We start from the raw sequence: 13,778 nt of genomic DNA, 5'->3' as shown, positions 1-13,778 counted from the left end.
CAAAATCAACACAGAATATTGTATATTTTACTAAATTTTGTCATTTAAAGTATAATATAGTCAGTCTCGCTTTAATGTTGATAAAGGAATATTGTCACTTGTGAAATTATTAAATTTTATATAACGGCATAAGCCAAAGAGAAAAGATGTAATGGTTAATGCCACAAGGATCTAAGGCTAAATATTGTAGCAAAATAGTAAGCCGAGTGGAACAGGGGCGGCGGCATAATTAAGCCAGAACTTAATCTCCTGTTACCGGGTCTCGGCTTAAGTCTTGCACGAGCTATGTTAATTGGATTTTTGATGCATTTAAGGAATTTTGTTAATGATTGCAAAATAGACTATTTGAAATTACCAATCAATTTATAATATTCTAAGAATAGATAGCGGTTTTGGTACATTTTACTTGGCCTTCAACCTTTATGTTCTGTGTTTGACAGCCACTAACTACTGCATGTTATTCTCTAATTAAAATTAATGCTGGCCAAATAATATTAATGTAATCTATTATGTATATACAAAAGCAAACATTCACAACATATGAATTGATCAATTGAATGTACAGATGTATATACCATAATGTTTACAATGGCCGTCAGTTAACGTGATGAATGGAATGAAATCAATAGTGTCGGTTGAGCGTTAAGCAAGTATTCACAGATCCTGAATTCAATATTAAATCGGCCGTGACTTCAATGGTATTCGTGTACAAAATAAGAATTTAATTTTTCACATCAGCAAGTAGGAGAGAAACACAATAGTTTAGGTCAATCGGTTGGAGCATCTCGTATAACCTTTAACCTAATATTTTCATTGAATCGATTTAATACAAGGCCGTTGTCATTGTTAAGCTTTTGTTATATTTAACCGGAGGTTGGAGGGCTCTTTCCGACACGAGAATATTATAATTGAAAATTGAAATGGTCGATTCAGTTTCAGCCATGAATTTAATTGCATACATTTCATTTCATTTCATTTATTTATTTCATTTCATTTCATTTATTTATTTCACCTTACCACCACCAATATAATATTACAATGTAACAATTTTAGTCTTTGAAATCACAGTATTAACAACATAGATTCGTAGATATAAAAGGCACGAGGTAAACTTTGTGACATACAAAATATGCTTGTTCTTAGAGTATAAATACTGAAGTTACATACAAAAAAATGCCATAAATTAATTAAATGCATAACTCATACATAATTAACTAAATACACTCTACTATAAAATTCTAAAAACTATCCACAACAATTTATTATTTAGTATATTTAGTATATTTATATTTATATATTTACCTCCAAACAATTTACATCAAACATCAATTAATCTATTTCAGTAAGACATAGTAATTATTACAAATAAACATAAATTACTTCCCTCCGTGCTAGTCGCTGACGCCACTGTGTTACAGTAGGGAAGTTTATTTTTATTTTATTTTTATTTATTTATTTTTTGCAAAGTTTACACTACGGCTTAAAGATATAAAACTTATGAGGATAAACAATAATTAAGTAACTTTAAGTAATAGGTACTAAAAGGCACTAGCCACAAACAGTTTTTCTGTCTCGTTGTAGTCGAGGCGAAGCAGGAATTTATCCAAAGATTTACTGCAAAGGTATCTACTCATTTCTTTTATTTTAATTTTATTGTTAATATAATTATACAAATAGGGAGCAATATAATATGCAAAATTTTTCGCAAAACGCGTTTTACAACCCGGCACACAGTAAATCTCTTCAATGCGGGTTTTTCTTTTTGTAACAACGGAAGAAGATGGAGGAACTGTGTGCTGCTCCAGGACTATTACTTTGATAAATAATTGCCTCAAAGTCAGAACGCGGCATTCGTTGTACAAGAGATTTGTTGGATATCTAAACGGCTTAAATTGCAGTACTTTTAAGATACATCTCTGTGTGCGTTCGAGCTTAAGAAGTGTTGTTTTGTTTGCGCCACCCCAAGCCGAGATACCATAAGTAATGAGCGATTGGCACAAAGACTGATAAACGATTTTGTTCGTGGTTTCATCCTTAAGGCGTCTTATTTTTTTAAAAATTGGTATAAGTTTACGTATTCTACTTTTTAAATCATCCATTTGCGGCTTCCAGTTTAAGTTTTTATCTATTGTTATCCCTAAGTATTTTATAGTATCGACAGGACAAAGAGTATAGCAATCGCAGTTTCCTACATTTAAGCACGTATGCGCCTTTATGGTAAAATTTTGGGGAGGTCTATTATTATTTTTAAGAGAAAAATTTATATATTTAGTTTTTGTAAAATTTAAAGTTAAAAGATTATGATTTAGCCAATTTATTACCAATCGCATGCCTGATTCAGCTGCCAAACGAGCAGATTCCCATGTCTCCCCTTGAAAAACAATAACAGTATCATCAGCAAAACTTATTAACTTCGCGTCAGGTATGTGTAGATTACATAGGTCATTTAGGTATATTAAAAAGAGCGTAGGGCCGAGTACCGATCCCTGAGGAACGCCAAAATTTATGGACCGCTTTTGACTCTGTACATCACCAATTTTAACAAATTGAGTCCTATTTGATAAATAATCTCTAAACAATTCTAGAGGGGTACCACGAATTCCCATTGATTCAAGCTTTGCCAGGAGCAGGGGGACAGAGACAGTATCGAACGCTTTCGCCAGATCCAAAAAAACACCCAAACATTTTATCTTCCTGTCTAAATTGTTAGCAATAAGGGACACAAGAGTATTGATAGCATCACTAGTCGATTTTTTTGCACGAAAGCCAAATTGATTAGTTGAAAGTATGCAATTCTTTTCCAAATAATTAACGAGACGCTTATTAATAAGCTTCTCCAGAACCTTTGATATGGTTGGCAAAAGTGAGATAGGGCGATAGTTGGTTATACTGTCTCTGTCTCCCGACTTGTAAATCGGCACAACTTGAGATTGCTTTAAACGATCAGGAAACACACCCGATGATAAGCATATATTGCATAATTGCGTGATCGGTGGGCCAAATATAGCAAGATTTTTCTTTAAGAAAATAGATGATATGCCATCATATCCTGAAGCATAAGTGTTTTTTAAAGCCAAAATTGTACTATTAACCTCCACTATATCTGTTTCCAATAAAACAAATGAATTTAGTGAAATGGTGCCTTGATTATTTTTAGATTTGAGCTGAATTTCTGATAAATTTAGTTGATTTAAAATATTTGATGCTAATTCATTACCTATATTAATAAAGAAATCATTTATAAATTCAATAGAATGAACTGGAGTGTTCTTAAGTTTTAATAAATTTAAAGCATTATCAGGGCTTTTTACTGAGTTACTGTTTATATGGCAAATGCGTTTAATAGTTTTCCATGACTTTTTAATATCTTTTCTGTTATTATTAAGCTCAATTTTATCATAGTTGTTTTTAGAAGTATGTAAAATATTACTGCAATGATTCCTATACCGTTTATATATTAGTTCAAGTTCCTTATTATTTGGATCGTTTTTGTTTCGGCGGTGTAAAATATCTCTGAAACGTATACATCGCAGCAAACCTGGTGTAATCCAGGGTTGTAAAATAGAATTTCTATTAGTTTTTTTAAATAGTCGGGAGCTATCGCTTATAATATTGCCAACGGTATCAAGTAATGAATTAGTTAGACTATTAGGATCATTTGTAGATAGTAGATTATGCCAATCTACCAATGACAGTAGTTTGGAAGCTTTTGAGTAATTTATATTGGTTGTAAAACATGTTGTCTTAGCTATACTAGATTTTTGTTTGTTAGAAAAAGTAAGAAATATTGCAGAATGATCCGTTATTGCAGACTCACATACAAAAGTAGCCACTTTTATATTAGATTTTACGAAACAGTGGTCAAGACAGCTTTTACCACGTGTAGGTAAAGAGTGACTTGGTAAGAATCCGTGACATGCAAGAAAATCTAGATATTCGTCAGATCTTTGATCAGTGTTCTCATTACTGATGTCAATATTTAAGTCGCCAATTATGTAGATATTAGGAATAAACCTTAAGTTACACAATATTAAGTCAAAAGAATGCAGGAATTTATCTATTGTCGCAAAAGAGGGAGATCGATAAATACAAACAAAAGCATATTGTTTTGCAATAGTTATAATTAGACCATCAGCATCATCCAAATTTGGTTCAACAACTTCGAAATCAGTAATATTATTACGTATGTACGCAGTAACCCCGCTGTTTTGGTTTATATGTCTTGTAGTGTTGCAACTATGATAGTTCTCTAGGGGTGGAACAAAGTCATAATTTTTTAGCCAGCATTCAGTAAGTATTATTAAATCGCACTCGAACGCACAACGTGACAGAAAAACCTTAAATTCCAAGAAGTTTTTATTAATACTACGAATATTTTGAGTAACAATTTTAAAAGAGGAATAAGAAGAAAAGCTGTTGTCGTTAAGAAGTTCCGGATTAGCAATTAAACAAGAATTACCCACTCCAATCTCACTATCAACTTGGTTCCCAAGTGTTTCCACATCGTTTCTATCCATTTTCCAATTTAAGAATGTATGGAAAGTATTTTTGACAGTTATTTCTGGGGATGAGTGAGTAATATTTAGTTTTTTTGGGTCTTCTTGATAATTTTAGGTACTCCATTGAAGTATTTTATACATAGTTCTTGTTCACCTTCTTCAATGCGACGATTCATCTCTTCTCTTACTGATAATAAATGGGATTTTTGCGCGGGCGTTTGGTCATAATACATAAAAATATTTTTAGGGAGTTTAGTTCTATTTCGCAGCAGAACTCGGGGAGTGTCATTCGAATTAAATATCACTTTTATCGGTCGACTTTTATTGGGAATGAATTTCCCCAACCGTATGCACTTTATTGGCTTCGGGCAATTATCGTATATAGTCGAGATAATTTGGAAAACTTTTTCATAGTCATATATGGTTCTAGAATTAAAATTTGTATCAATTTTTTCCGAAATACCGACCAAAATTACATTTTTTTCACGCTCATTACGCTCCTTCAATTCCGAAATTAAGGTTTCATCAATAACGCTTGTTATTTTTATTTTGTCGTGATCAGGTAATAATTTTATTTTTTGAAAGTTGTTTTCTAGGGTTGAAATTCTGTTTTCTGACGAGATTAGACTAGAACGAATTTTTTGAGAATCACATTTCAAGTCATTTATTTCTTGGGTAAGCGATTGCGTTACCGAGTATATGGCAGTTATATCTTCTTTAATGCATGATATCTGTTGGCTTAATTTAGTTAAATTTTCATTTTGATCTTTGGCGAATTCTTGGAAAAAATTCATGATTTCAATACGAAAATCCGCTAGGTCTTTTTTAAAATCTTGTTCATACGTGCGCTCCTTTCTTTTCCTTATGTTAATATTTGAATTCTGTGTTTCCTCCATGCCGTATCCACGCAGATTCGGTGTTGATCCGCCTCCGCTACCGCTGCCGCTTATAAATGTAATACTCGGCGGCGTGTGTTGCAAACTCATAGCGAAAACCTGTTTGTTATCGTAAATACTGCACGGGCGTTTAGTAATAACACTTCACTCTGTATCTATGAATGTACTTTTGTATAACGTAGAGCAGGCTCCAAGGAGATGTTCGTTTGCAAAAATCGCGGACCTAAATCTGACTTCTGATATATATTGTATAGATCCCAGACATCCTATAGACAGATGTTGCCAACCAGTTTTGTGGTCCCCCTGCCCGCACCCCGGTAATTAAATATGGCATACAAAGAAAAAAATAAAAATTTCCAAAACATGCCGTGTGGGGTATCAAATGAAAGAGCTAATTGAGTAGATCACGAATATATAGCATACTATATACATTTCTTACACTTTCTCTAAGATTTTTTAGAAAATTTATGAAAATGGTCCATTTTTGAGTTAACTTTAAACCACTATAGATTGAAAACTCATGAATATATTTTTTAAATTATTATTTTAAATAATTAACAATAGTCCATTGTTTATGATTCAATAGTTCGTAATATTATATAAGTGAGCTATGTGGTAGATTTGATGAAAATAACTATATACTATATGAACTTGAAAATATACTCGCCATCTTTGAATGCTCCCCCCACTCCCCCATGCAACTATTTCACTGTACGAAATATTGAATCGTAAACAATGGAATATTGTTAATTATTTAAAATAATAATTTAAAAAATATATTCATGAGTTTTCAATCTATAGTGGTTTAAAGTTAACTCAAAAATGGACCATTTTCGTAAATTTTCTAAAAAATCTTAGAGAAAGTGTAAGAAATGTATATAGTATGCTATATATTCGTGATCTACTCAATAAGTTCTTTCATTTGATACCCCACACGGCATGTTTTGGAAATTTTTATTTTTTTCTTTGTATGCCATATTTAATTACCGGGGTGCGGGCAGGGGGACCACAAAACTGGTTGGCAACATCTGTCTATAGGATGTCTGGGATCTATACAATATATATCAGAAGTCAGATTTAGGTCCGCGATTTTTGCAAACGAAACTCCACTGAGAGTCCGGTCTAACGTCAATGGCAGGTTCGATGTAGACTACGTATATGTTCATATAACGTTTTATTAATTAATATAGCTCAACACACGTTATTTCAATGTAGATAATATCCGTAGTTAATAGTATCGACGAGTTTATAGCGAGTCAGACCGTGTACAGGCGCCGATAACACGAGTGCATCGCGCTGCGGCCGTGCGTTAACTGAGACTGACATATGAATATAATGTTATGTAGCTCATTCTAAAACAGTCGTTCTAAAGGTTTTGAACATCAAATACCTTTAATTTTATATCAGGCCAAAACAAAGAGCAACACAATATATTATTTACAAGCTATACAATACATAAGCGGTTTAAATTCTTGGCCAAGCTTTTCACTCGAAACATCATAAAGTGCTTCATAAATTATTATTATACACCCCGATAAGAGATATTTCTTTCGTAAAATTGAATGTAGCATGCCTCGGGGAGTAGTCACGAAAGTCTTATCACAGTCGGAATTACAATGTCAAGAATGCTAAATAAATTATTTATGAAATTCTAAATTGTTACCTTCATTAAAATGTACATTAATTTTCGACCATTCTTGTTGTTTGGTAACTGAAGTTCCAAATATATTATTACCTTGTGTACGTGACCTATCGTGTAATAGCGACTTAGTGATTAATTTTTATTTAATCTAGATTGTAGCAAAAGTCTTATTAATTTTGTTTATGTTTTAGTAATTATGAAAATTACGTATTAAAGTTGAACAAGTTTAAATGATTGTTGTGCTCACACAAGCAGACCCTGGGTAAATACGATATCCAAGTTTTCATATTCCATTCTATATTATTGAGACAGTGTCGTGATATCCCCGACGCACAGATAGACAGAAAGGTCATCCTTGTTCAATTACATGGAACATAGAATAACAATGCCGTTCACTCACGTCTTAAAATTTAACGTGTCAAAATAGTATTAGATTTTGACGGGTGATCTCCTTATATGGCCGTCAAGTATTAAATGACTGATGATTAGTTGTTCATGATCCTCGAAACCTAGCGAAAATTGTACCTAGTATTCTAGATCTATATTTACAAAATAAGAACAAAGATAACACTTTTGATCAAAAAATAGTTGTATATTTCTCAAACTTGTTAAGCGTGAACGTGTTTATTCTATTCAATTATATTAATTCAATTTAAAACGCCTCTTAAGGCTTTATAATGTTTTGTTTACATGAAATATAATAGTTTGACTCACCATCGTAAACCTTGGCAATTTTTATCAATAAGTCAAGGCGTTATTCTATTGTCTTTTATAAAGTGTTAAGATGTTTATAAATAAACCGTCTTCATTTACGCGTAGCCGTGATCGATCATTTTGGTTTAATTGGTATATGAATGCCATAACAAAGCGTAGGTTAGTGTGGGCTTGCACGTTCATTATTCTATGAGGTCAAAAGTCAGCTATGATACGTGACGAATGTTTATTTGTTGCTAGCTTTACGCTGTCGGCTTTGCTTGCGTTGCGTTATAGTTCAAATTTCTTTTTTGTGGTTGATTGAAATAGTTTTAGCCCTTAATTTGAGAAGATCTTAAAATATAGAATGTAAGCAATCAGATATAGATAGTATTAATAACCTAATATTAAAATTATTAGTCTTGGGTTATCAATAAAGATTTTCCTGTAAATATTATTATAAGAAATTTCAGTATTATGTAACTTAGTTAAAATGATAGTGATAATGTCACTAACATAGTTAATTAACATTTTCTCTATTAATAAATATCTATTCTATTTCTCAATGAATTGTCTATCCAAATTAATATAAGAATAGTATCTTTTGATGAGGTTATTGAAGGATGAAAAGACAAAAGAATGTCTGGACTTTGCTATTTAATCAGTAGGGAAGCTTAATAGATTTTTTCAGTCGTAGAAATAATGGCTTAAAGAAATGATTTTTTGCTTGGTAATAATATGTACTAGAGTCAAAGGCAATGAATAAGTCTTTGAGTTTAAAATTAAGAACAAGTTGGAGAATTGCATTTTAATTAATGTTTTAATACTGATTTATTGAGCAGGTGTTAACGTTAAAGTTAATCAATTTCAATGAATAATTTAACATTATATTACAAAGTAGGTACAAGCATAATGAAAAGTTGTTAGATACATAGTGTATGTAATGCTATTACAGCTGTTTAGTAAGTCATTTTTCTAAGAAAATGGTAGAAGTTTCTAGTATATTAGTAACATAAAATATATGAGCGTGTTTCTCATACTAAGAGAGCTCGTTTCGTCACAGGTACCGACAAATATCCACTAGAACTAGTTTCATTATACTTTTTCTTTTTATTGCTTTGTTTACTCTGTATTACTTCGGGAGATTAGATGCTTGTGATTTATTGCAATTTATTTGTTTCCATTGAACTGTGAATACGATACTAAGACAAATACCAAAGTTTGTTCTTGTAAGATTCTCCTTCAGTAAATACATTCTGGCTGCGAATATATTTCAGCAATGTTATTTTTCGCATACTATGAACTTTGTGTGGAACTTGACAATAAATAGCAATAATTTTTTTAATGGAAACATTACTTATTTTTATTTTTGTAAAAATTTATTAAAGTTCATACCTCGCACCACCATTCTGTTGCAATGTTGCAAATTACATTTGGCACGTGAATTGCAATTAGAATTAATTATATTATAGAGAAAATAATCTCATTTTCAATGGAAGTTTCGTGATGAATCGATAATAAAAGCTTTTTTCACCGGCTTCACCACAATATTCCTTTTCTTATCGGGATAAATTGAATTCTTAGTCAATATTGACTTAAAAACTAATCTGAGGTAATAACTTCGTGAATATGTATATGACATAATTAGAAATGCATTATAATTATAAAAAATAATCACTAGGCGAATTTTAAAAGATCAAAAGATAAATTATTCAGTCACTGCAAAGTTTATTGTAAATTTTATTAGCTACGCAAGAATGAACAAATTGATGGACCGAATATTATGTATTTATCACACCAAAATAAGCTCTAACGCGATGTGCATTTAATTAGATATAGAATAGAATATAAGATAATATTAACAAGTTAGTTTTTCCTTGTTTCAACAGATTTTCACAGCAATATTAAATTACAAACCGATACTAATCCGATCCGAAAAATTGGTTTAGATTCGCCTCGACAACAATTTAGATACGGAAATTATTAGATAGTGGAATAAAATGTTTTCAATTTTAAAACAATGTTTCAACTCCAATTAATTCAAAATATATTAAATGTGCTCATATGTTTATTTCTCTCTAGGCATGTCACGAATGTTAGTTATTCTATACATTACAATTTCAAATACATTTACAATTTACAAAATCATTGTTATTAGGTATCTAATGTTTATGTAACTTCATTACTTTTAAATATATTTTTTAAGAACAAAATACAGTACAAACAGTACTAAGTAAAAACTAAGTTACTTCCCGTCGTATGTCTGTCTTACGTAGTAAAACTATGAAATTGAGTTTAGTCATTGAGTTGAGTTTAGTATAGTAAAACTATGCCAGTTTAGTCATAGATAAAACAAAAAATACATATCACAGAAATAAGCCAAAAATTACGTTTTCACATTTCTTCTGCATCGAATTTTATGACGATGCAATGTAGGAAGCAAAAAGTAACACGTAACAGTATCGACGGATGTTATTCCGAGATGCAGGAAGAGTTATTGCATGCGACCCTCTTCACCTGCTCGCTTTTCTCTGTTGGAATTTATAAGACACTATGTTTTTTGGGACCGAATCCAATATTTGTGTTATAAAATGTGTACCTATGGATTTTGGAAGTGAAGATTAATTTGTAGTTAAACTGAACCTTCCCTATTTATGCATCGACAATTTAATTGTTGGATATCTAAAACACAAACAAGATGCGCGGTAGCTACATATTATGACATAATAAGTAAATGTTAATATTCGCAATTTAGTCGCATTACAATACAAGATAACATTCTGAATTATATGGATTTTAACGCCATTTATATTTGACACGAGTTAAAAGTTACAAAATTCATAAAATATAATAATCGAGCCATACACTATAATAGGTATATACGAAGCGGAAAGCGGCTCATATGAATAGATTCTACGATCGTTACAATAATGTTGTCATCCTTTCAAGAATAATTTATTCCAATATAATTATTTTCGAGCTGTCGAAGTGTAATTGCAGTACTGCGGTCTGCGAAGGGATTTTCTTATAGGTACGGAAAACATGTAAATGGAGGGATCAATATAACGTCGGTTCTGAGACGACTTGCGACAATTGCGTTATTGTATTGTATATTTCACAACTATACAGATTTGTTTACACTTTACATGTTCATTTTGTATTACAATAATTAATATAAATATATTGTTGTTTTAATTGATGAAAAAGAATAATAACATAGTCGTAGCATAATTTTCATTGTATTCAATATATTTACTAGTTCATATATTGCTGATATTTAATGCCATACGGCATACGCCCTAAGGATTATAATTATAATATTTACTTACCCTCCGACCTTTATTTGATGTTGCTCTTACCTTCTGCCTTATGACTTATTAAATTGAAAAATTTATTATTGATTTTCAGAATGATTCTCAATATTAATGTTTAATTTATAAACATTAATATTGAGAATCATTCTGAAGACTTGTTGTTTGACTTAAATAAGTCAGCCATTTATTATATTTATTCAAGTCACCTTTTTAATGTTCTACTCGCGTGATGTAATATTTTATAAGGCTATTAAGACATTTGTAATTGTAAATAAATGAGTATAATCCAACTATTAATAGAGCTGCCTGAAATTTGGATTAACCTACTATTAAACATTCAAATAAAATTCAAAATTCAAGACAAATAAATATACAGTAGGCGCTTGCTAATCCGGCACCGGCAATTTTTCCTCTATGCCGGATTGTCGGAAATGCCGGATTAAAAATAAGTAAGCCATATTTAAAATAAGTAAGTACAGTTCAGTTTAAAATACGTAAGTTGAATTTATTATAAAAAAAATACATAAATTAATTAAAATATTAATTAAATAAGTATTAAAATTACATATTAGGTTCATCATTTGTGACGTTTTCGTTCAGTAATCCGGCGTTCAGCTATGTAAAATGCCGGATTATAGAGCGGGCTCTCTGAGTCCCGAAGTGCCGGACTACTGAGCGTGCCGGATTGGCGAGCGCCGGATTATCGCGCGCCTACTGTACATTGTAACTTTAACGACAGCGCTAGCATGTTACGCGCAAGTTAAAAGTTGAAATAAGAGCGCCCAGTAACAATATTTCGAGGCTCGTTTGCATCTAAATTGTTCCTTCTAAAATGCGAGGTGAAACTAAAACATACGTTTAGTGTGGTGCCTTAATTCATCGTCACGTGTGCTTCAGACGCGCCATCATTATTCGCAGACATGAAGCTTTGAAGAGCCCGTGTGTACATAATATACGTCCAATTTAAAGTTCAAAACGAAATAGTTTGAGGGATAAAATAACTAGCAATCTAGCAAAAACTAGCAAATCCATTGACTGGATTGCCAAAGTTTCAGATAAACGATGTTAAATCAAAATATTTTAATGGAATTTAATTTTATAACATTAGTAGGTACCTGCTCAGCAGTAATTATATAATACGAATATGAGTGGATATTGTACATTGAGACGAGGGCACTGTTGGAATATATATATATATTATATAACTAAATTAGTATTAATTCTATAAATCACAGGCTAAAGTGATCCCATTTTTGGGATTAATGGTTGCGCTCACACCTTGAAGGCCGTATCCCAGCTTCCGCTCTATTTGTGCTTAATTGATGTTCGATGATGTTTAAATACAGAGGTATAAGAGCGGATTATGGGATCTATTTCCAATGATTAATTGCCTAAATAGGTATATCAGTTACATATGTGGCATTATTTTCATTGATCTTTCCACTGTGAGAGAGTCTCCAATATTTTTTTGTTTGCAATATTTCGATTTTCGACCATAACAATATTTTGAATGAAACGTGTTAAATTTTTTAACGTTCACTCCTTTATCTATTTATACATATAATAAAATTGTAGAAATATTAACCATATCATTGAAAATATATATGTAAGGGGAAACGAAGCAAAAAGATTTTGCAAAATTCGATTACTAAAATTTTCACTTACTTTTCTGATAACAGCAACTTGACTACCTGAAAAACAATTGACATTTTTTTATTAATAAAAGCTTGTACAATTAACATATAATTTACTGATATATTTGAATTGAATTGTTGAAACCAGTTTGTTATTTTATTAAGCTCTGATTTATTTTTTCACAACGACTAATTTTGATGAACCTTAAGGCACTTAAGGTTAGGCCTCAGCCATAAATCAAACACCCATTATTTATGCAGCAGCCAACCAGTTCTTTAATGCAATTGCGTCACGCATTTGAATCCCGTGTCTAGTTCATTTTGCCGTCATTATTCTGCAGCACGTCGCCCGCGTCACTCCGCGTGACAGCGTGACTTGCTACGCATATATAGCACATTCCCTAAACATCCATTGCGTTTACAATTCGATGCCTAGGCAAATTGCACACCACGGTCTTTTAGAATTTGGCAAAAAAGTTCTTATATTGGACAGTTATTTTTTCTGCCTTTTTTGTTTCGTTTCTGTTTACTTGTACATTTTTAATGATATAAGTATAGATACAGGAGTAAACGATGAAATATTTAACAAATAAAAAAAATGCAAATATTATTTATTACTCAATATATCAAACCTAAAGCTAGGATTTATAAATCCCTAATATTTTAAATACACGTTATAATTATTATCTGAAAATAAAATACGGTAGCCGTGAAAGGTAGCCAAGTTTTCAAAAGCCTTCACTTAGAGCTCCATTAGGAAGCTTGAATAGTTTATAAGTTAGTGATAGCTTTTGTTTTTAATGAAAACTTTGCTGTTTTAAAATAAGGGTGTTATATTGAGTAAAGTGTTCTTCGATTTTTACTTAAAATTCTGAACATACTGGGCTAAATTCAGTTTGTGTAAATTGCATACATAATTTGTCATTTAAACTTCGCATTCCTCAGTGAATGCTTTGGAAGTGTTCTTCAATGGACTTATGATTATATTTTCCAACAGTATGCGTTATCGTTACACATTCGACACGCGTTGTTACTGTAAAGTTCTATTCACAAGGATTGTATAATAACTGTCTTCGCCGACTTTGATGACAAATGTTTTA

At 31.5% G+C, this 13,778-nt stretch overlaps 1 protein-coding gene across 5 annotated transcripts in view; it reads right to left on the bottom strand.

Annotated features, from left to right (window-relative positions):
- Positions 1-13,778, bottom strand: part of LOC149902189 (uncharacterized) — an 86,519-nt gene that overhangs the window by 17,158 nt on the left and 55,583 nt on the right. For 3 of the 5 annotated variants that reach the window (XM_090110411.1, XM_090110415.1, XM_090110413.1), the window contains one exon: positions 12,710-12,735. The exons of the other annotated variants lie outside the window; for them this stretch is intronic. The gene's annotated coding sequence lies outside the window, so the exon portion shown is untranslated. The remainder of the gene's footprint in view (positions 1-12,709; positions 12,736-13,778) is intronic. 5 annotated transcript variants of the gene reach the window in all.

This window comes from Colias eurytheme, chromosome 15 (genome assembly GCF_061535395.1).
Source record: "Colias eurytheme isolate Ceu_HAF_F1 chromosome 15, ilColEury1 Martin Lab GWU primary, whole genome shotgun sequence".
Classification (NCBI taxonomy): domain Eukaryota; kingdom Metazoa; phylum Arthropoda; class Insecta; order Lepidoptera; family Pieridae; genus Colias; species Colias eurytheme.
This window is presented reverse-complemented; position numbering and strand designations above follow the sequence as displayed.